Source organism: Protopterus annectens, chromosome 12.part0 (assembly GCF_019279795.1).
Source record: "Protopterus annectens isolate FY-2018-M chromosome 12.part0, PAN1.0, whole genome shotgun sequence".
Classification (NCBI taxonomy): Eukaryota; Metazoa; Chordata; order Ceratodontiformes; family Protopteridae; genus Protopterus; species Protopterus annectens.
Genome location: NC_056746.1, coordinates 81655418 through 81677665, shown reverse-complemented (window position 1 = coordinate 81677665; position 22248 = coordinate 81655418). Strand labels below are relative to the sequence as shown.

General features: G+C 40.5%; 1 protein-coding gene across 1 annotated transcript in view; it reads left to right on the top strand.

The window, feature by feature from the left end:
* Positions 1-22248, top strand: part of LOC122816354 (Grid2 interacting protein) — a 1236636-nt gene that overhangs the window by 319923 nt on the left and 894465 nt on the right. The gene's annotated exons all lie outside the window — the stretch shown is intronic.

Genomic DNA, 22248 nt, shown 5'->3' with positions numbered 1-22248 from the left:
AACAGTAATGTGCCGTTACACAAAGCATTGATGTACTGGGTATGTGTGGGACACAAGTCCCATAGCCATGCTCAGTACATCAAAACAAGGAAGCAGTGTACCACAACCAGCGGAAGAACAGTAATGTCCTATTATACAAAGCATTGATGTACTGGGTATGTGTGGGACACAAGTCCCATACGCATGCTCACTACATCTAAACAAGGAAGCCATGTACCACAACCAGCGGAAGAACAGTAATGTGCCGTTATACAAAGCATTGATGTAGTGAGTATGTGTGGGACACAAGTCCCATACACATGCTCAGTACATCAAAACAAGGAAGCAGTGTACCACAACTAGCGGAAGAACAGTAATGTGTCATTATACAAAGCATTGATGTACTGGGTATGTGTGGGACACAAGTCCCATACGCATGCTCACTACATCAAAACAAGGAAGCAGAGTACCACAACCAGCGGAAGAACAGTAATGTGCCATTATACAAAGCATTGATGTACTGGGTATGTGTGGGACACAAGTCCCATACCCATGCTCAGTACACAAAACAAGGAAGCAGTGTACCACAACCAGCGGAAGAACAGTAATGTGCCGTTATACAAAGCATTGATGTACTGGGTATGTGTGGGACACAAGTCCTATATGCATGCTCACTACATCAAAACAAGGAAGCAGTGTACCACCACCAGCAGAAGAACAGTAATGTGCCGTTATACAAAGCATTGATGTACTGGGTATGTGTGGGACACAAGTCCCATACGCATGCTCACTACATCAAAACAAGGAAGCAGTGTAGCACAACCAGCGGAAGAACAGTAATGTGCTGTTATACAAAGCATTGATGTACTGTGTATGTGTGGGACACAAGTCCCATATGCATGCTCAGTACACAAAACAAGGAAGCAGTGTACCACAACCAGCGGAAGAACAGTAATCTGCCATTATACAAAGCATTGATGTACTGGGTATGTGTGAGACACAAGTCCCATACCCATGCTCAGTACACAAAACAAGGAAGCAGTGTACCACAACCAGCGGAAGAACAATAATGTGCCATTATACAAAGCATTGATGTACTGGGTATGTGTGGGACACAAGTCCCATACCCATGCTCAGTACACAAAACAAGGAAGCAGTGTACCACAAGCAGCGGAAGAACAGTAATGTGCTGTTATACAAAGCATTGATGTACTGGGTATGTGTGGGACACAAGTCCCATACGCATGCTCACTACATCAAAACAAGGAAGCAGTGTTCCACAACCAGCGGAAGAACAGTAATGTGCCGTTATACAAAGCATTGATGTACTGGGTATGTGTGGGACACAAGTCCCATACGCATGCTCACTACATCTAAACAAGGAAGCAATGTACCACAACCAGCGGAAGAACAGTAATGTGCCGTTATACAAAGCATTGATGTACTGAGTATGTGTGGGATACAAGTCCCATACACATGCTCAGTACATCAAAACAAGGAAGCAGTGTACCACAACCAGCAGAAGAACAGTAATGTGTCATTATACAAAGCATTGATGTACTGGGTATGTGTGGGACACAAGTCCCATACGCATGCTCACTACATCAAAACAAGGAAGCGGTGTACCACAACCAGCGGAAGAACAGTAATGTGCCATTATACAAAGCATTGATGTACTGGGTATATGTGGGACACAAGTCCCTTACCCATGCCCAGTACACAAATCAAGGAAGCAGTGTACCACAACCAGCGGAAGAACAGTAATGTGCCATTATACAAAGCATTGATGTACTGGGTATGTGTGGGACACAAGTCCCATATGCATGCTCACTACATCAAAACAAGGAAGCAGTGTACCACAACCAGTGGAAGAACAGTAATGTGCCGTTATACAAAGCATTGATGTACTGGGTATATGTGGGACAGAGTTCCCATACGCATGCTCACTACATCTAAACAAGGAAGCAATGTACCACAACCAGCAGAAGAACAGTAATGTGCCGTTATACAAAGCATTGATGTACTGAGTATGTGTGGGACACAAGTCCCATACACATGCTCAGTACATCACATCAAGGAAGCAGTGTACAACAACCAGTGGAAGAACAGTAATGTGTCATTATACAAAGCATTGATGTACTGTGTATGTGTGGGACACAAGTCCCATACGCATGCTCACTACATCAAAACAAGGAAGCAGTGTACCACAACCAGCGGAAGAACAGTAATGTGCCATTATACAAAGCATTGATGTACTGGGTATGTGTGGGACACAAGTCCCATACCCGTGCTCAGTACACAAAACAAGGAAGCAGTGTACCACAACCAGCGGAAGAACAGTAATGTGCCGTTATACAAAGCATTGATGTACTGGGTATGTGTGGGACACAAGTCCCATACGCATGCTCACTACATCAAAACAAGGAAGCAGTGTACCACCACCAGCGGAAGAACAGTAATGTGCCATTATACAAAGCATTGATGTACTGGGTATGTGTGGGACACAAGTCCCATACGCATGCTCACTACATTAAAACAAGGAAGCAGTGTACCACAACCGGTGGAAGAACAGTAATCTGCCGTTATACAAAGACATTATTTAAGAAAAGTATTTTCTTCTTAAATAATGTCATTGTATTATAGCAATAACTGACTCCGTGGTTGTGGTATATTGAAATTTACCCAGGGCTGGCTTTATTTAATCACTCGGGCTTCGCCCTCATGATTAAACCATACCAACCATGGGTAAATCTTCAATATACCACACCGCGTCATCAGTTATGGCTTTACTAACCAATAGAAGACTTGGCCATGTTTATTCATTTAGCTAGACAAGCAATGATGCCATGATGATGCTTTATATCCAAAGTGGATGTTATGTGTGAATGGAAAATGTGTTATGCTGCATGCAGTTTTCTCTGTATAATTTCCACAAGTGGACAGGCCATCTCTGGGAGGACTATGACACTGATGACAGTCACCATTTAGCATAATGATGAGGGACACCGAGGAAATGAAGCCATCTACACCATCTGCATCCCACACCATTGTTCCTCTTCATGTTCATGTGTGGATTTCCCACGTTATTCTGCTCCATAAAGGAAGCAGTTCCACTGAACTCTCAAATTACAGATCCATAGCTATCCTGTCACCTCTTGCCAAAATCATGGAAAAATGTTTCCATAGACAACTCCTGACCCATCTACTAGCAAACAATCTCCTAACAAACTCTCAGCATGGCTTTAGACCAAACCATAGTACCAGCACTGCCCTACTCTCCTTTACAAATGTCATAAACTAAAACCGTAATAGGGATAAACTTTCCTCAGCCATCTTCCTAGACCTTTCCAAGGCCTTCGTCATGGTAAACCACCAACTGGTCTTACAAACCTTAGAATCAAATTGCCTAGTTACCCAGACCACACAGTGGTTTAAATCATATCTGAACGGTAGACAGCAGGCAGTCCTTTAGAAAAATAACTTATCTATCCTTCTACCTATCGCACTCAGAGTTCCCCAAGGATCCATCTTAGGACCCCTCCTATTCTCCTTATTCATTAATGACTTGCACAAAGTTGTACCACAAGCTACCTGCCTTTGGTATGCTGATGACTCGACCCTAATATCTTCTGTCACATCCCCTGAAGAGCTATTGGCTTTATCCCAAAGTACTTTTAATGCAGTGGAAAACTGGCTCCTCTATCACCATCTTATACTAAAACTAAACTGTTGCTGTTCTCTCCATCTCGCCGGTCCTTCACTCTAACCTTCTCTATTAAATCAAGGGATGGTACAATTATCTAACCAGATCCCTCTACTAAACTCCTAGGAATAATAGTTTATAATAACCTGAGGTTTGACCTGTATATTAACCATACAATTAACACAGTTAATAAAAAACTAGGTGCTCTATACAGGACAAACCCTTTTTAACTCCTCTAGCCAGAATTACGCTTGAATGCATGCATCTACTATCTACACTTCTCTATGCCTCCCCTTATTCACAAACTTGAGTAAAATTGACCTAAATAAGTATATGGTCTGCTATAATCACATTGCCAAATTTGCTACTACCTCTGCCCATAGAACTCACTATTGCCTTAACCTAAAACTACTAGGATGGCTTGAATTACCTAATCTACTCCTGGTCAACCAACTAGTTATAGCCCACAAGATCCTTTACCAGCCAGAACACACACCTGATCTAAAAAGTCTCATCACCCCCAACCAGAACCTCAAAACTCTCAGACCCACCAACAAAATGTTAGCTTTCACACTTAAGGCTAACAACTCAACTGGGGACTCTCTTTTTACCAACTCTGTTGGTAAAACATAGAATTCGCTTCCTACAGACCTAACCTCAGAACCCTCTTTAGCCCTATTCAAAAATAATCTTATGCAATACCTCAAAAAACGCTGGATTTTTCCTTGCTCCACCCTGGGGTAAACTCTTCCCCCCTTCCTCAGTGTACCCTTAGAGGTCTCCCTGGCCTTCCTCCTCAGGGTCTAGCCAAATAACTATGAACAAACTAAGGACTAGTTCCTCTCCTTGTATATAAGCTGCAAAGATCCAACAATTGATATATAAAGAATAAGGAATTGTTTGATGCTTGTACTGAAACCTGGAAGTGAAGTATATATATATATATATATATATATATATATATATATATATATATATATATATATATATATATATATATGTATATGTATATATATATATATATATATATATATGTAGGTCTACCTGAAAACACTGACACGCCAAAACACAGATGACAAGAACACCGACACCGGAAGATTGACAACGGAGACGACCAACAGTTGAAAAGCCCGACCCTGAGAACACCAACATGTTAAGGTAAGTGTGCGATAGTGACAGACTTTAGGGTTAGGGGCGGGTTAAGTGAGTTAGGGTTAGGGCACGGGTTAGGTGAGGTGTTTAAAGTTTTTGGTGTGCCTGTGTTATGTGTGTGTTTTCCAGAAAAGGTATTTGTTTTGTTTTGTTGATTGTCAGGATTGTGGTTTGTCGGGCATGTGAAGTTTCGTGCTTTTGAACTGTCGTTTTTGTGGTGTCGGTTATCTCGTTGTCGGTGTTTTGGCATGTCGGTGTTTTCAGGTAGACCCATATATATATATATATATATATATATATATATATATATATATATATATATATATATATATATATATATATATATATGAAATGTTTTTATCTTAATTGTCTCTAATTTGATAATGTGTAACGTATAAATTTATACAAGTCTTACTTGTACTTGTCTGTCTTGTGTTCATCTGTATGGAGCTTTTCTCCCCGGGCCTCCACTGAAAATGGACATATATCCAGTCGGACTATCCCGGTCAACAAATGTAAAATAAATAAATAAATAAAAAATATTTCTGGAATAATGGATGTGGAGTACCATGATGAGATACAGTAAGATATAAGAGAAGTATTCCAGGAGGGGTAAAGCTGGCACTAAATTTGTTTGCTAATATATTGGCTATATCCCTGGGGTCAGAATGGGTGATATTATTATGGATGAACTCAGTGCATTGTTGGACATTATTCCTTAATTTGCTGACATAACTAAAAGCTTTGTTAATAGGTTCACAGGTGAATAGGTTCATAGGTTCATAGGTTCATACTAGGCTATCTGCCCGAGGGCATTTACAAGCCTAGCCCATAGTTTTGTGGCTTACGCCACCCCTTTAGTATGGGGAACTATACCCATTATTTTGCTGTGCCTCTGTTGAGCAGTGACACTGAGGTAATCCCTGGGGTATATCTACGATCTCCCATCCATTGGTCAAGATTTCTCTTGAACAAGGCCAGCGAGGTGCTCTGCCTCACATATACCGGGATTTTATTCCACAGCATAGGGAGTCTTTGGGTGATGAATCTATCCCTCCAGCACGTCCTATTAATAGCCGTGTCGAGGTTTAAGTCTCCCGCCCTTGTGGCTCTGATGGATCTAGATTTTTTGAGGTGAAGCATATTCATCAAATCTGGGTTTGACATGGCCTTGTATGTTAGGCAAAGGTCACCTCTGAGCAAGCGGTAAGCGACTGAATAGAGCTGGTGTTCTTTCAGTCGGGCAGCATAGGACAGATGTTTGAGACCCTTTATCCTTTTGGTGAGGAACTTTTGTGGCCTCTCCAGCTGCTGCAAGTGTCGGGTCAGATACATTCCGAATGGGGCATTGTACTCAATCATTGGTCTGATGAGTGATGAGTATAGGGAGACTATGACCTCCCTTGATCTAGATGAGAATCCCTTCATGATAAGGTGGGCAATGTAGAAGGTCTTCCTAACTACTTTAGCTACATGGGTGTCGAATGACAGACTACTATCAACCTGGGTCCCCAGGTCCCTGATAACTTCTTCTGTGCTCAGTGGATTGCCACCTATTTGGTAGCTAGGGGTAACCTTGTTTTTCCCGAAGGGTATGACTATGCATTTTTGGCATTTAACTTTAGGCCATGGCTCTGGCACCAGTTATCCGTTTCTGTGAGACCCTTCTGAAGGATATCTGTGTCAGATGTGTTTTCTACTATGGCGCCCAGTTTGCAGTCATCTGCAAACTTTGTCAGCCATAACCCTCCTGTGTTTGCTTGTACTTCGGAAAAGTAGATGCCAAACAAGAGTGGGCCCAGGACTGAGCCCTGTGGTACACCACTTGTGACAGGCTTTGAGTCTGACATGGCACCAGCAACTCTGACCCTGTGGGTTCTGTCACTCAGCCAGTTTGCAACCCATCTTGTGATGTATGGGTTAACATTTAAGCTGATGAGTTTTTCAATGATACCCGAGTGGGGTATTGTATCGAAGGCCTTCGCCAGATCGAGGTAGGCTGTATGGACTGCCTTTCCCTCATCAATGGCTTTGGTGACTGTTTCAAAAAGTCAACCAAGTTTAGAAGGCATGATCTGCCTTTGACAAAGCCAAACTGGGATGGATCCAAAGTCTGCAAATTCCCTATGTCTTTATTTATGAGGTCCATTATGATCCTCTCCATGGCTTTGCAGATAAGGCTTGTCAAGCTAATGGGCCGGTAATTTCCAGGGTCGGTGGAGGCACCGCCTTTGTGAAGTGGGACCACAGTTGCAGTGCGCCACTCCTGGGTACGTATCCAGAGGTAAGACTATGATTAAACAGCTGTCCTAGCTGTGGGTTTAATTCCTCGTTGAGTTCGTGGAGCACACAGCCGGGGACACCATCAGGTCCCATGGATGCTGTGTTTTTTGCTTTGGAGAGAGCAGTTCTCACTTGGGCATTGGAGATGTTTGGGGGGCTGCAATCGCTTGGTATAGATATCTCTCCTTTTGGAGGGGAGGGGAGAAGTTTGCACTGAACCTGTCAGCCAGTATGTTGGCAATGTCTGTAGGATCAGTAATCTTCACATCATTTTGATACTCGGTTAATTGCCCTAAAGGGTCATTGTATGCTTAGCCAATACGCCAAGGTCAGAATCAAACCCTGTATCTTGTGTCTGTAAAGTGAAAACCTTAACCATTATGCTTGTAGTTTCTTTAAGAATTTGTAGCAACCTTAACTGCATACTCTGCTTTACATTTTCTAATAGTGTTTGTAATTTTCTTGCTGGCATGTTTCAGTGTAGTCTTAAGGTGGGGAGACGGGGATTTCTTTCACATTTCATTAATTTCTGTCTTTTGTTGTGCAGTTTATTAATATATGAGTTCCACCAGATAGGCTTATTCTTGAATTTGCCATCATATTTAAGATGAATGGGTACTCATTTTTCCTACGCAATTAGTTAGGTGCTAGTAGAAGTGATAGGTGAGCGTGGCAGCCCGCTGATTTGGGTCCATTTGTAAGGGATTATCAGGAATTTTGCACAGGTCTTCTACAAGCTAAAGGAGATTTGCCTTGGAGAAGTCCCTAAAGATGGTCTCGTATGGTGGTGGGGTTGGTCTCTCTAGGCTTGACAGACAAGGTGACTGATTTGTGGTCAGATTATAGTCATGTTTAACCAGGGATGAGGAGATGTGAGTTGGGTTGCAGACAGTGGCTAGGTTGGTAAGGACAGGGTCATGGCTATTAGATCCTCTAGTGGGTAGTTTTATAGAGCATTGGTATGAATGTAGTATCAATGAAGTTTAGGAAAATTGATGTCCCCTAGTCAGAAAGTATTTGGTTTGGCATTTAATGCCTGAATGGTGTTGATGTAATTTCTGTGATCTTTGGGTGGGATTGATGAAAACTACAACACAGATGTGAGGACATAACTGTCCCCAGCATTAAGGTAGAAAACTGACTTCACTTCCTTGTTATTTGAGAAAAATAAAAAAATAAAAACTCTTTAATATTAAAATGTTAAGCAACGGAGACTTCAGATGTTAGTTCATCTTCCATGAAGGTACTGAAGAAACAAACTCAAACAGGATTAGTCACAGGAGTGACTCAGCTTTAATTTATCCACCAGCTGGACTTTATCAGATAGACTTTCAGTAACAGCTTTAACCCATGGAAAACAAATATCTTCCTGCATCTGTGTTCTGGTTTTTGGATGTGAGACAGATTTACCTGTGCCATTGGTGATCTGTCATTTGAATGACATTGATGAAAATCTGTAACTTGCAATGAAGTAATATCTTGATTTGTTAATGATGATTTCAATCTTCAAGAGCTCCAAGTTAGAGTTGTGGGTAATTTAATGTGAATTAATGGTGTTACTGTGGGTTATAAAAGTATGATGGGCACAAAAACCCTGGCAAAGAGGGGTTGCTGTCATTGTACTGAAACCATGTCACAACAACTACACAAATATGAATGTATTCAAGCTGCAAGAAAGCCTAAAGTTCAGGCTTATTTTTGTTTAGACTCCTAGCACTGAATAGCCCCACATTGATGTTGTCCAAATTCAATTTTCCATGCTGGAATGCCTAGTAGGGAGACTCTGCCTAAAAAGGCACTATAGGGTCAGCAAAGGCTTTAGCCAGTATGTGGAATCTATGGTATGGCAGGTGTAAGCCATCTTTGGTGAAACAAAACGTTTTATCTATCATATCATCCTGCGATGACACATACTGGATCCCCTTTGAATGACACCAACTGCTTAGCCAATTGTTAAAGCCATATCAAGTCATTATTTTTGGTGAAAGTAAGGTACTTCTCATCACTAGTCTTTCCTGCCACTAATACATGCATAGTAAATTCCATCATGACTCTCTGCATAGTTTCATAGTTTCATAGTTTAGTACTAGGCTATCTGCCCTGGGGCATTTGTAAGCCTAGCCATAGTGATGTGGCTTTTGCCACCCCATGAAATGGTACAAAAATGCACAAAAATGCACAGAATAGATTTAGAATACTGTGCCTCTGTCTAGCAGTGACACAATGAAGGTACCCTTATATAATAGAATTAGTTTACTGTGCCCCTGTCTAGCAGGGACACAGATGTGACCCCTGGGGTAAACTTACCATCTCCCATCCACTCATCAATATTTCTCTTGAAGAGAGTCAGTGAGGGGCTCTGCCTAACATGAACTGGGATCTTGTTCCAAAGCATGGGAAGCCTCTGGGTTATGAATCTATCCCTCCAGCATGTCCTATTCATACTTGTGCCGAGGTTTAAGTCTTTAGCTCTCGTGGTCCTGATGGATTTGGATTTTTTGAGGTGGAGCATGTCCATCAGATCCTGATTGGACATGGCGTTGTACGTCAGGCAGAGATCACCTCTGAGCAGGCGGTATGCTACTGAATAGAGCTGGAGTTTCTTTAGTCTGGCAGAATAAGACATATGTTGGAGACCCTTGATCCTCTTGGTGAGGTAATTTTGTGGTCTCTCCAGCTGTTGCAAATGCCGGCTGAGGTACATACCAAATGGGGCATTGTACTCAATCATGGGTCTGATGAGGGAGGAGTATAGGGGTACAATGACATCCTTGGATCTAGATGTGAATCCCTTCATGATGAGGTGTGCAAGGTAGAATGTTTTTCTAACCACTTTGGCACTGTGGGTGTCAAATGAGAGGTCGCTGTCGACTTGGGTCCCTAGGTCTCTGATTACTTTTTCCGTACTCAATGGGTTGCTGTCTATGTGATAATTTGTGGGTACTTTGTTTTTCCCAAAGGGGGTGACTATACATTTTTTGGCATTTAGTTTAAGGCCGTGACTCCGGCACCAGTTGTCCGTTTCTGTGAGGCCTTTTTGTAGGATGTATGTGTCCGCTGGTGTATCGACTATGGGGCCTAGTTTGCAGTCATCTGAGAACTTTTTCAGCCACAACCCACCCATGTTTGCTTTAACATCTGATAAATAAATGCCGAACAAGAGGGGTCCCAGGACAGATCCCTGTGGGACACCACTTGTGACTGGCTTTGAGTCTGACATTGCTCCAGCGATTTTAACTTTATGGGTTCTGTCCTTTAGCCAGTTTGCAACCTATCTACTGACATAAGGGTTTACGTTTAAGCTGGTGAGCTTATCTATGATGCCTGAGTGGGGTATTGTGTCGAAGGCCTTAGCCAAGTCCAGGTAGGCTGTATGAACTGCTTTGCCCTCATCAATGGCTCTAGTGACTGTTTTGAAAAAGTCAACCAGGTTCAAAAGGCAGGATCTGCCCTTTACAAAGCCGAACTGGGTGGGGTCAAGTGTCTGTAGGTCCCCTATGTCTCTGTTTATGAGTTCCATAATGATTCTTTCCATAGCTTTGCAGACCAGGCTGGTTAAGCTTATGGGGCGGTAGTTCCCAGGGTCTGTAGAGGTACCCCCTTTGTGGAGTGGGACCACTGTTGCTGTACATCAGTGTTCAGGTACATATCCTGTAGTAAGGCTAAGGTTAAATAGCATTTTTATGTGCGGGTTTAGCTCCTCTTGGAGTTCACGTAGCATGCAACCTGGGATACCGTCAGGTCCCATTGATGCTGTGCTTTAGCTTTGTTGAGGGCAGTTCTCACTTGGACATCTGAGATGACAGGGAGATTACATTCAGCTGGGATAAGTATTTCTTCTTTTGGGGGTGAGGAGGGAGAAATTTGCACTGAACCTGTCAGCCAGAATGTTGGCAATATCTGTGGGTTCAGTGTATTTTTTGTTGTTGTGAACTAACTCTGAGCATATCTGAGGGTTTCTGCCCAGGTTTCTAACATAGCTGAAGAAGGCTTTGTGGTTATCTTTAGTGTCCTTAGCGATTTTTCTCTCAAAGTTGGCCTTGGATGTTTTTAGGAGAGAACATAGTTTTCTGCTAATGTTGATCAGAGATGTCTTCCCTTTATGGGATTTTGCTCTGTCGTGCAGTAGCTTCCGTATTTTGTTATACAATTTGTTAATGGCTGAGGTCCACCAGACAGGACGCTTGCCTTTGGTGGAGAGGGACTTGGATTTATTTGGGATTGCATGATCCATGCATTCTTGGAGATGTCCATAGAAAGCATCTGTGAAGGATTCGGCATTGTGGGATGTGGTATCCACTGGCCCAGTGGGCTTAAAGGATACCATCTCAGTCTTAAGAAGAGTGAAGTCTGCTTTTGAGAAGTTTTTCACTGTGGTCCTTTGTGCTGGGGGTGGAGGTGGGATATGTATATCCAGGGTGATTAGTTTGTGGTCAGATCTCACTAGTGAGGGGTATACCTCCGGTGTGGAGCATTTTGTTCCCATGTTTGTGATGATCAGGTCTAGTATATTATCTCCCCTAGTGGGAGAGGTGACTAGTTGTTCCAGTGCATTTGAATTTATGAATTCCAGGAACCTTTGGGCTAGGGTGTTAGGGCTAGAATAATGTACCCAATCTATGTTTTGGTAGTTGAAGTCTCCCAGTATGATGGTATTTTGTGATACATTCATATCCTCCAATGTCTTCAGGAAGGCTGAGTGGGGTTCCTGAGATTGGGAGGGTGGTCTGTAACATGCTACCAGTTGTATATCAGTTTTGCCTATGGTTAGTTGCACCTGTATGGTCTCTGATGCTTCATGTGTTGCTACTAACCTGGAGGTGTGGGTGTCCTTGATGAATATGGACACTCCCTCCTTTGTGGTTCGGCCCAGGTTTTGGGGCCGAAAAGCATGATACGAGGTATAGCCTGGTAGCACTGGGGTGCTCTCAGGAGCCTTGAACCAGGTTTCAGTTACTGCACAGATGTCAATGTTCTCCATACTGAGGAGTGCATCGAGTGCCTGCATCTTGAGATTTAGACTTCTGGCGTTGAGCAGCATTACCCTTAGTTTTTTCCATTTTTGTTTTCTAAGGAGGTGGGTTTGTCTTTTGAGCCTTGCCTAAAAAAGGCACTATGGGGGTGGCAAGAGCCTTGGCCAATATCCGGAAGCCCAGTGGTGACAGGTGCAAGCCGTCCCTTGCGAAGCAGCGTGGCTTGTCCAACATGTCATCCCAGGCAGACAGACATTGGATCCCCTTAGAATGACACCAGTACTTGAGCCAATTATTAAAGCTGATCATCCTGTCTTTGTATTGTGGCATCATTCTTGGTGAGGGCAAGATGCTGCTCAGGGTCAGGGTCATACCAGCCTGGGCTACATAATCAGAGAGCTCCTCTATGTCTCTTTTCATGTAGTCCAGGGAGGTACGTCTCAGGTCATTCATGCCAGCATGGACAATGACGGAGTCATATTTGTACTTGCTTTGGAGTGACCTGAGTGCGTGTGTTATGTGGCGGATCCTAGCTGCCGATAGGCAGCTCACAGTCACCCTCTCCTTGTTCAGCCTGGTAAGCGGGACATCAGTGTGTCTGACTATAGAGTCACCTATTACTAGTGTATCAGGCATGGTGTTTGGCCTTAAGGGCTGTGATTGGTTGACACACTGATTTATTGAAGTATGTGTTGCATGTGTTTTGTTTTGAGGTGGTGGATTTTTGGATGTCTGCTTTGGGAGCCTCTGTTGTTTTGGTAAGTTTTTTATTAGAGCCTCCGAGTATGTCTGTGTTTTTATGTGTTTGGTTTGCAGTTGTGGTAGGTCTATGTGGGACTGGGTTTGTTGTGTGTGTGGTTACCATCTCCTCCTGTCTGATCATGCCAGCCCTGAGTTGAGAGAGTTCAGCCTCCAGTTTGGCTATATATTTGCATCTCTCACATGTATTTGTGTTTGTTGGGAGGAGGAGAGGGTTGTCTGTGTACGTGAGACAATTGTAGCATTGTCTTAAGATACCCAGATTAACCAGTTGATCTGGAGAGGACTCCAGCAATCTACCACTCGACATGCTAGAACAGTATAAGGGAGTGATGTGCCTTTAAGGGAAGTGGATATTCACAGGGGTGGTAGGTGGATGTAGTGCTTACTTAGTACGAGAGTGCTTACTTAGTAGAGAAGCTTTGAGAACAAGTGCTAGCCTTATAATATAGCTAGTAGTCTGATTATACTAAGAGTAGAGCTTCCTTAAGGGAAAATTTGAAGAGCAGACTTGGCGGAGCCAGAATAAGTTTAACCTTCTTTAACCGGCGCTGCCGCACAATCGTGCAAAGCCACGCAAACGTGGATTTTAAATAGGGAACTACAAAAGAGCTAGAAATGGTCCAAAACAACCAATTACTACAGCTCTTGTGCTGAGGTCACTTCCTACAGGGACAGGTAGGCTGTTCAAGGCTCCCCACTCCCACTGGTGAGCAAAGAAACTTCCCTCTATCCAAGTAAGTTAATGGACAACACAGGAACTACACCACAGCCCAGAATACAGCAATGCCTGTAAACTGGTCTAAACTAGTCGAGGAGAGGCGGGAAAACAAGGATTATTTTTTGTTTTTGATAGAAACACACAGAAAATGCAGAAACAGTGATAAATCAGTTACACAGGCTAGCACACTTTAGTGGGCAGCCTCAACAGTTAAATTAAACAAACAAACCTTCGATCAAATTCGACTAAAAAGTAACTTTAAGTGCAGATTTTAAAATAATGCAGCAATCAGCTAAAAACAGTTTAAGCGTGTTAAGGGTAAGCTAGAGAAGCTATTCCAAGCAAAAAACAGCAAAGATACTTAAATCCAGAAAGTAGTCGCTTTTCTGAGTTCTCTGTAGCTAGGACCACTCTGCAGGACCACGAGGAGCTTGTTTGAGTAGTAAAGCCAGAAAAAAATGCCCAGAGGTGGATTTTAAACAGGGAACTACAAAAGAGCTAGAAATGGTCCAAAACAACCAATTACTACAGTTCTTGTGCTGAGGTCACTTCCTACAGGGACAGGTAGGCTGCTCAAGGCTCCCCACTCCCACTGGTGAGCAAAGAAACTTCCTTCTATCCAAGTAAGGTAATGGAAAACACAGGAACTACACCACAGCCCAGAATACAGCAATGCCTGTAAACTGGTCTAAACTAGTCGAGGAGAGGTGGGAAAACAAGGATTATTTTTTTTGTTTTTTTGATAGAAACACACAGAAAATGCAGAAACAGTGATAAATCAGTTACACAGGCTAGCACACTTTAGTGGGCAGCCTCAACAGTTAAATTAAACAAACAAACAAACAAACTTTCGATCAAATTCGACTAAAAAGTAACTTTAAGTGCAGATTTTAAAATAATTCAGCAATCAGCTAAAAAACAGTTTAAGCTTGTTAAGGGCAAGCTAGAGAAGCTATTCCAAGCAAAAAAACAGCAAAGATACTTAAATCCAGAAAGTAGTCGCTTTTCTAAGTTCTCTGTAGCTAGGACCACTCTGCAGGACCACGAGGAGCTTGTCTGAGTAGTATATGTCCATCTGTATAGAACACCTCAGACCATTCACTTTCACATGGGCCACCACTGAGTCGTAGTCATATTTACCTGGATTAAGGGACCTTAAAGCCCTTGTAACATCACAGATCCTGGTGCTATACAAGTAGCTTACAGACTTTTGTGTTTTACACTTCATATCATTCAGTAAATGCTTGCTTTCTATGGAATATGTTTACGAGGTTGGGAGATATGGGTGCCAGGTCACATTCCTCCCCCTTGTATGGAACAACGTGTTGCAGGCATTGCATAATGCCCGAGAACCTGGATATGTTGAAGAAAAACACCTGCTGCACTAACCTACCAGTCATTAAGAGTGCACAATTCAAATCCTTTTTTTCGTTATTATTTCATTTTATTTTTTTTTTTCAAGCAGACCTTGGTGTCTATTGGTTCCTCCACCTTTTATTTGATTTGTCTTTATGGCACTCCATTGTGACTATCTCTGGTGTCTTTTGGCCCCCTCCCCCAATCCATATATAAGCTATATATCACTGCAACTAAATTTCACTTCAGCCATGTGCTCCCACCCAGGTGTAGCTACACAGAAATGTCTTGCTGTCTAGCAGCCTGAGCCCAGTCTGCCCCTGTGTAATGATACCTCTCATTTTGGTACCTTGTACTATCTTTAGCCTTTGAGACCTCGATATAAAAGCTTCGAATCTGAGGTGCATGGGGACCATTAGATCTGCAGTATAGCACAGAGGGCTAAGGTGGGTCTACATTAAAATCTTGAAGTCTGACAATATCAAATACGATATTGTCGACACAAGGATACTGAAAGCGCACTACATCGAATGTTTAAACGGAAAATTTCCGTAGGGGGAGATTTCCATTTACTTCAATGTAGTGCATTCTCGGAGTTGGTATATTTAAGTAGGGGGGTGTGGGGGGTGCAGGGGGCTTGCCTCCCTGACTATACACTATTTAGTTGTTTTTTTTTTAATTTAGTATTTTTTTTTTGGTTTCAATGGTTTAAGATTTCGATCACTAAAGTTCAATCTTTAGTGATTCGAAGTTTTAAACCTTCTGGAATATAATATAGACCCGGTTAAGGCTATGAGATGCTAATGATGTTTATCACATATTCCTGAGTATGATTGCCTATGATTTGACTTACATACTGCATGTCTGAGAAAGTCATTTAACAAAAACTATAAGAAAGACCAGGCAAAGCTACATTTTCACTGTGTAATACCTTTCAACTCCATTAGTGGATGTTCATCGGACATATATAAAGGATTCCTTAAGAACATACCAGTATTTCAGCTGCATGGCTTCTAAATGCTGATGACTTTTACCATTTAAAGTGCTTACTGGTACATTCAGGCCAGTTACATCCATGGAGCAAGCTACTTGACATTTATTTTAACTCTAATATATTTCTTAACCTTATAAGCCCGGAGCATGTCTAGTTAAGTGATTTGTTCACAGTCACACAGAAGACAAATGGAGGTAGAAGGAATCAAACTCTGTACCTTAGATGTAGGAAGTAGATCAGAGCTTTACTCCTCTGAGCTAACTGCCAGACATTGTAGCCTTGATAGAAGAAATGACTTTCATTTAAACTGTGTCATTCACAGGAATGTGACACAGAAAACCACAATGGATATAGCAATAATTCAGATGAGTTGACGTGGAAAGTATACAGAATATAAAAAAGGGTAACTTTTAATGTAAGGGAAGTAGTTAATGAAACAGATAAAGAAGATCAACAAAAACAAGATCAGATTAAGAAGACAAATGACGGAGTGATCTGTATGGTAAGCTGCATCTATACGGCTATTTTTAGGAGAATTGAAAGGAAAATAAAGAAGACATCCTTGGGATGTTGGAAAAAGGGAAATATTACTGCTAAAAGTAAAGGGAATAGCCAGCCATACACAGAGGATACAGAACTGAGCAAATTTCGTCAGGTATTTCTTCAAATCTTTATAACTTTAAAGGGCTAAAAGATGCCTATATTTGACAAAAAGTACTTTAAAACAGATCTATTTAGAATATGCTTAGTGAAAGGATATCTCATATGATCTCGTCTTCCTGTATATCACCTTCTTGATGTGAGACCAAAAACGCATTATGATCACATCAACAAAATGAATAAAAATGGCTGGGAGGAGTATGTTGATACTAGGAAGACTGCAACAATCAAGGAAAAGAGAGCGAAGACAAAGATGGAAGACATAGGTTAATGAAGGAATGAAAGGATAAATTGTCTAACTACGGTAGAGAGGGAAAGCACGGACAATATAGTGAAAGGGCCATAATTAGAATTTGTGTAGGATAATCTTCTCAAGCACTGAAATAACTTTGTGATTTTGTTCAGAGTTTCCTGACACATAAACTGTATACAGTTTTAGTGATGGGTAATTGTGGAGGTGGATTTATTTGGATGTTATTAACTGGGTAGACTGATTACTCCAAAGACCCTTTTAGGGTCTAAACACCAGGAAAAAAATGATAACCATCACATTACCAGGAAATTTTATATAAGTTACTACTTCACGATAGATAATAAGAAAGTAACTTGAAAAATGACCATTATTTTAGCTCTGTCCCACTCAAAAGACTGAGGGTAACCATTTGAAATGTCAGACCCCACTACAGCAAGTGCCAAAATGCTGAAACTGAATGTACAAAAGAATAGACTTACATATACTAAATCCAAGATGCCATTTCTCACAATACTCCATTTTCTCCAAGGTGTGATGATCTCAGAGTCAAAGGAAAAGAGTGATTTGTGAGATTTGCTTTTGTCCTGTTTTGGTCTTTTTATTTTTTTTTTTTAGCTTTTTGGCACTTAGCATTTCAAGAGCTGACATTCCAATAGGGAGCACTGTTGAGCAGTTAAAAAGGGAGGTGGTGGGGGAGAAATGACTAACAGTTTGTTATATAGATGAAAAGGAGGGTGCAGAGGTGTTTTCTAAATGTCGTTCCATTAGATGAAAAGGAATTATGTAATGATGTTCTGCTGGGATCAGCACTGGATCCAGTGGCCTCTGATGTATTTGTATTTGTATTAAGCACTCTAATATGTATAAGAGACAATTATCAGCATCTAAATGGATGACGTCAACACAACAATAGATTTCCAACATGCTAGAGAGAAATAAGTAAGTAATAATGCCGGACAGGGTGTGTGTTAATGGGTAATTAATGCCCACCCATGGGTGTTGTGAGGCCTGACGCCGCAGGCGGATGGCCTCTATACCTCTGGAAGGGCATTAATTACACATTAACACACACACACCATGGAGGGCATTACTGCATTTAGAGAATGAGCCTCTGTAAAGTTGTTGTATTTCACTTACTTGTGAATTTTTTAATTGCTGTTTTATTTTTTTTATGTATTTTTGATGTAAATAGTTCCAATGCCTAATATTTCATACTTGATGTAACATATGTTAATGGTGCTGGAAGAAGTATTTTACATCCAAAATTTAATACTTTAAAAAAATCTAGATATTTACTTTATATTTTTGGTCCCTTATTCCTAAAATGTATTGGTGTATTGCTAGTCATTGGAGACAGAAGTTACTAAATAATGACATACACTTGAGTTTCAGAGTTTTATTTCCTTCAGATAATGACATGTATTTGAGTTTCAGATTTCATATCTTTCAGAAAATACATGCTAGCAACACAAATCCTGTTCTTCTGGCAACTTTCAAAGTTTATAAGAGCAATATTTAAAATGTGTTCCTATTTCTTGGTATTCTCCCCTCAAATTATATCAGGCTTTGTCCAGATTTCTTGTGCTAAGAGGCTGGCAGGTATGACTAAGAGGTGAAGAGGTACGTAAAACTGCTGCTGCCAGCAATCATTCAGTCACACATCTGCCAGGGATCGTTTGAATGCTTTCACACTTCACTCACACTCTCTCTCTCTCTCCATCTTTCTCTCTCTTTCTCTCTGCCCCCCCCCCCACACACACACACAAACACTCTCTTGAAGCTTTCATGCATGCATTCACTCACACATGCAAAGAGAAACATGAACACATATACACACACACACACACACACACACACACACACACACACACACACACACACACACACTTTTCTATTTTGCTGGAGTGATCTCTCTCTCTTTCTCTCTCTTACTGTCATACACACATACACTCTCTAACACACATGCTTTATTTTAATTTTTTTTCATTTTTTTTTGTTTTACACTCCCTAAATAGCAGAAGCGCTGCTTAGCAAGTGTAAAATAATGGCTCACTCACTCTCAGTTCACTGACATGCACACATACCCTCGCACACACAGACATAAACGCACACACACACAGTTTTGTGTTTCAATTTTTTTTCTTTTTAATATATTTCACACTAGCTAAACAGCATAAAATAATGGTGACCATTCCGTTTTCTCAGTCCAAGCTCCACGGCAGCTTGACATGCTGCTGTGAAGCAGTGGACTCACTTTTCTGTGGGCATTACATGTACATTAATACCCTGCTGGAGAGCACTCGTTCTGCAATCAGGGTACTGATGTACAGTAAGCCCATTCCCTAAAACAGTTTTAATGTGGTTGGGAATGATTCTATCTGTTCCTTATCCAGCAGACAGGAATATGATCAGGCTTGCTGGGACACACATTCATGTTCTGTTGGCGGGACTGATATTGCTATATTTCTACAAGCGGAAGATGTTTGCAGAGCAGCATAATAATGAACAAATTAAAATACATACACTAATGCAACTCAGATCAAAACAGAATGCATTTTCTTTAAGAAAATATACAAATGATAAAGCGCATCAGTTGTTGAAACCTAGTGTTCATCTGAGTTATAGACAGCTTTTAATAACAGAGATAAAAGTCTGTTTCATGAGTTAAAAGAAGAATTCTGGTGCACAGAAGAAATGGGAATTAACATTTTAATATTGCATACTGTTCCAAAAGATCTACTTTACAGCTGACAGCTGTCACATTTATAAAGCACTCTGAAGATATTTTTGTATTCAGAGTTTTGGGTCAAATAATGAATATCAGAAAATTTGAGAGCAGTGGTAGTTATTGTGAAAATACAGGCCAATATCTTTATCTATGCAAATATCTATGTATCTATTAATTATTTTGAATATTCTGTAGATGCACTGATCCTTGTGGACTATTTGTGGGCATGAACTAGGAAAAATAAAAGTATGGAACAGACAAATATGGATTTGTGTAATACAATTAAGTGACTAATGCACATGCGTGTAAGAAGATATGGTCTATACAGAAATCATTTCATTAAATAATCACTTACTTGTATCATAAGCTATTATTAGTAATCAATGAAGGTAACTATACAGTGATGTGAGTAGCCACACACTTTACTGGTTATATTTATAGAATCATGTCAAATTTAACTAATGATGAAAGCATTACTATTGGTAAACATCAAAGACTGAGGCACTGCTGATTTCATGAACTTTAATTATGCCCTGATTTATGAATAGGGTCTTTCCTGCCACAATGCTAAAATGTTTTAATTAGTTGGAGAAATTAAAAACTGATTTAAGCCATAGCCCATGCATTTTTCCCTGCTACCTGTCAACCAATAACTCACTCCTGTCAAGTTGGCCCATACAATCTCTATCATCAGACATAGAGGTCAACCAGGAGGGGCCATCATTTAGGCAGCCAACAGGAGTAGTTTTCAGGTTTCCTCTTTTAGCCCTATGTTTCCTCTGCTGCTACACAGCTGAAGGAGATGTACAAGGGGCTGTCCCCACTAGTAGTCCTTCACTTCTGCAAGGGACATTGCCAGCAAACATGGACACCCACTCCACTCAAATAAGGGAAGTGGTTGTTTCCATCAGAAAAATTACAATAGCTAGGGTGGAGCAAAGGGGTCAACTACCCTGGTCACAAAGAGTTGGGGATGTGATTAGCCATCTGATCTATTATCCTGATTTCCGACTACTCTTTAGCACAATACTGTCTTTTAAAAGCCGGTATTGCATTTATGCTCAAACCTGAGCACTATAGCACTCTGTGTGTTGTCTACAATGTAGCAACTTTATAGCAAGTAGTTTACCACAGTTTAAAACTTTAAAAAATTATTTTTTGAATGAAATCGGAGCTGTGCAGTACACAATGAGGGGTATAAACTGTAGCAAACTGCTTGCTACATTTGTTTAAAAGAGTTTAAAAGAAAAAAATGTATTTCTTTTTTTCTTAACTAAAATCTGAATTATGTTGTGCTCCATAAATCATAGCATTTACTTGTTACTTTTGTAGCAAGCAATTTGTTACAGTTTAAAATATTTGTTTATTTTTTTCAACTAAAACCTAAATATTGTAGTGTTCAGTGCAAAATATAAACTGAAGCAACAGCTTGTGTTTCAGCTACATGGTTACTTAATGTCCATGACTTTTTTATTTTTTAAGTCTTTATGGTTAAGTTCAGGCCAACAAAGCTAAACCTACCAGCTATGGATATGTATGTTTCTGTCTTTTTATTGACCTTGTTAGTACAGCATAGTTATACAGTTTGGCTATACTTCAGAAACACAGGGTCTTTAAATCCAGCTGATGGACATAAAGATTAAGGTGACTGCAAAAATTCAAACCAACATCTAAACCAAGTTGAAACACTTGATGTCCTTCAGGGTTCATTTGCATATATCCCATGGGCCTCCATTACAGGAGGTTTAAGGTATCACATAGTGAAAACTCTAGCTTAGCTGGGTTTTTCTTGCAGTTTTTAACTGAATAATTTGTCTGTGTGACCTTTTTACTCTTTGGTTTGGATGTTAGTTGAGATGTTTTGCAGGTGCCTTAATTGTTATCGGCATCAGCTGCATTTAAAGACCCTATGTTTCTGAAAAATAGGTAAATGAGTGACTTATACTGTATGGATGAGGTAAGTAAAATGGCTGAAAGATGCATATCCACAGCTATTGAGATTTGACTTTATTGATATGAGTGTAACCATAAAAACATCAAAAATTAAAAAAGTAGTGATTAGATACTATATAGATAAAACACTTGATGTCCTTAATTTGCATATGTCCAATGTGTCTTCATTACAGCATGTTTAAGGTATCACACAGTAAAAAACTGAAACTTGGCTGGGTTTTTTTGCAAATGAATTGTTTGATTCTGTTACCACACACACACACACACACACACACACACACACACACACACACACACACAAATATATAATACACATAATCAGTTTTAACACAGACAAAGCAAGAGCATAATATTTTCAACTAATATTTTCAAGACAGTTTCATGTACAGAACAATAATACTTAAATTATTAAATTGCTGATACATGGTTTTCAGAAGAAGCAATAAAGACAGTTAGGGTAAAGATGGTACTGCGGGAATGAAAGAAGCTGCAGGAGAAGTGGGTAAAAAACTATGCCAGTTTAAAAAAGAAAGAAGTAGCAAAGTTAGTCAAAACTATAAGAACCCAATCAGTCAAAAGAAAGCTATTTTATGGTAGGTAAAAAAGTAGAATGGTAAATATTGTATATTTATGCATTAACTGCAACCTGGAGGTAAAGAAAGATACCTTCATGCTAATTTTTTTAATATTCAAATTACAATGGACTTGATCTAGCAGGTATGCAAAAATGTGAC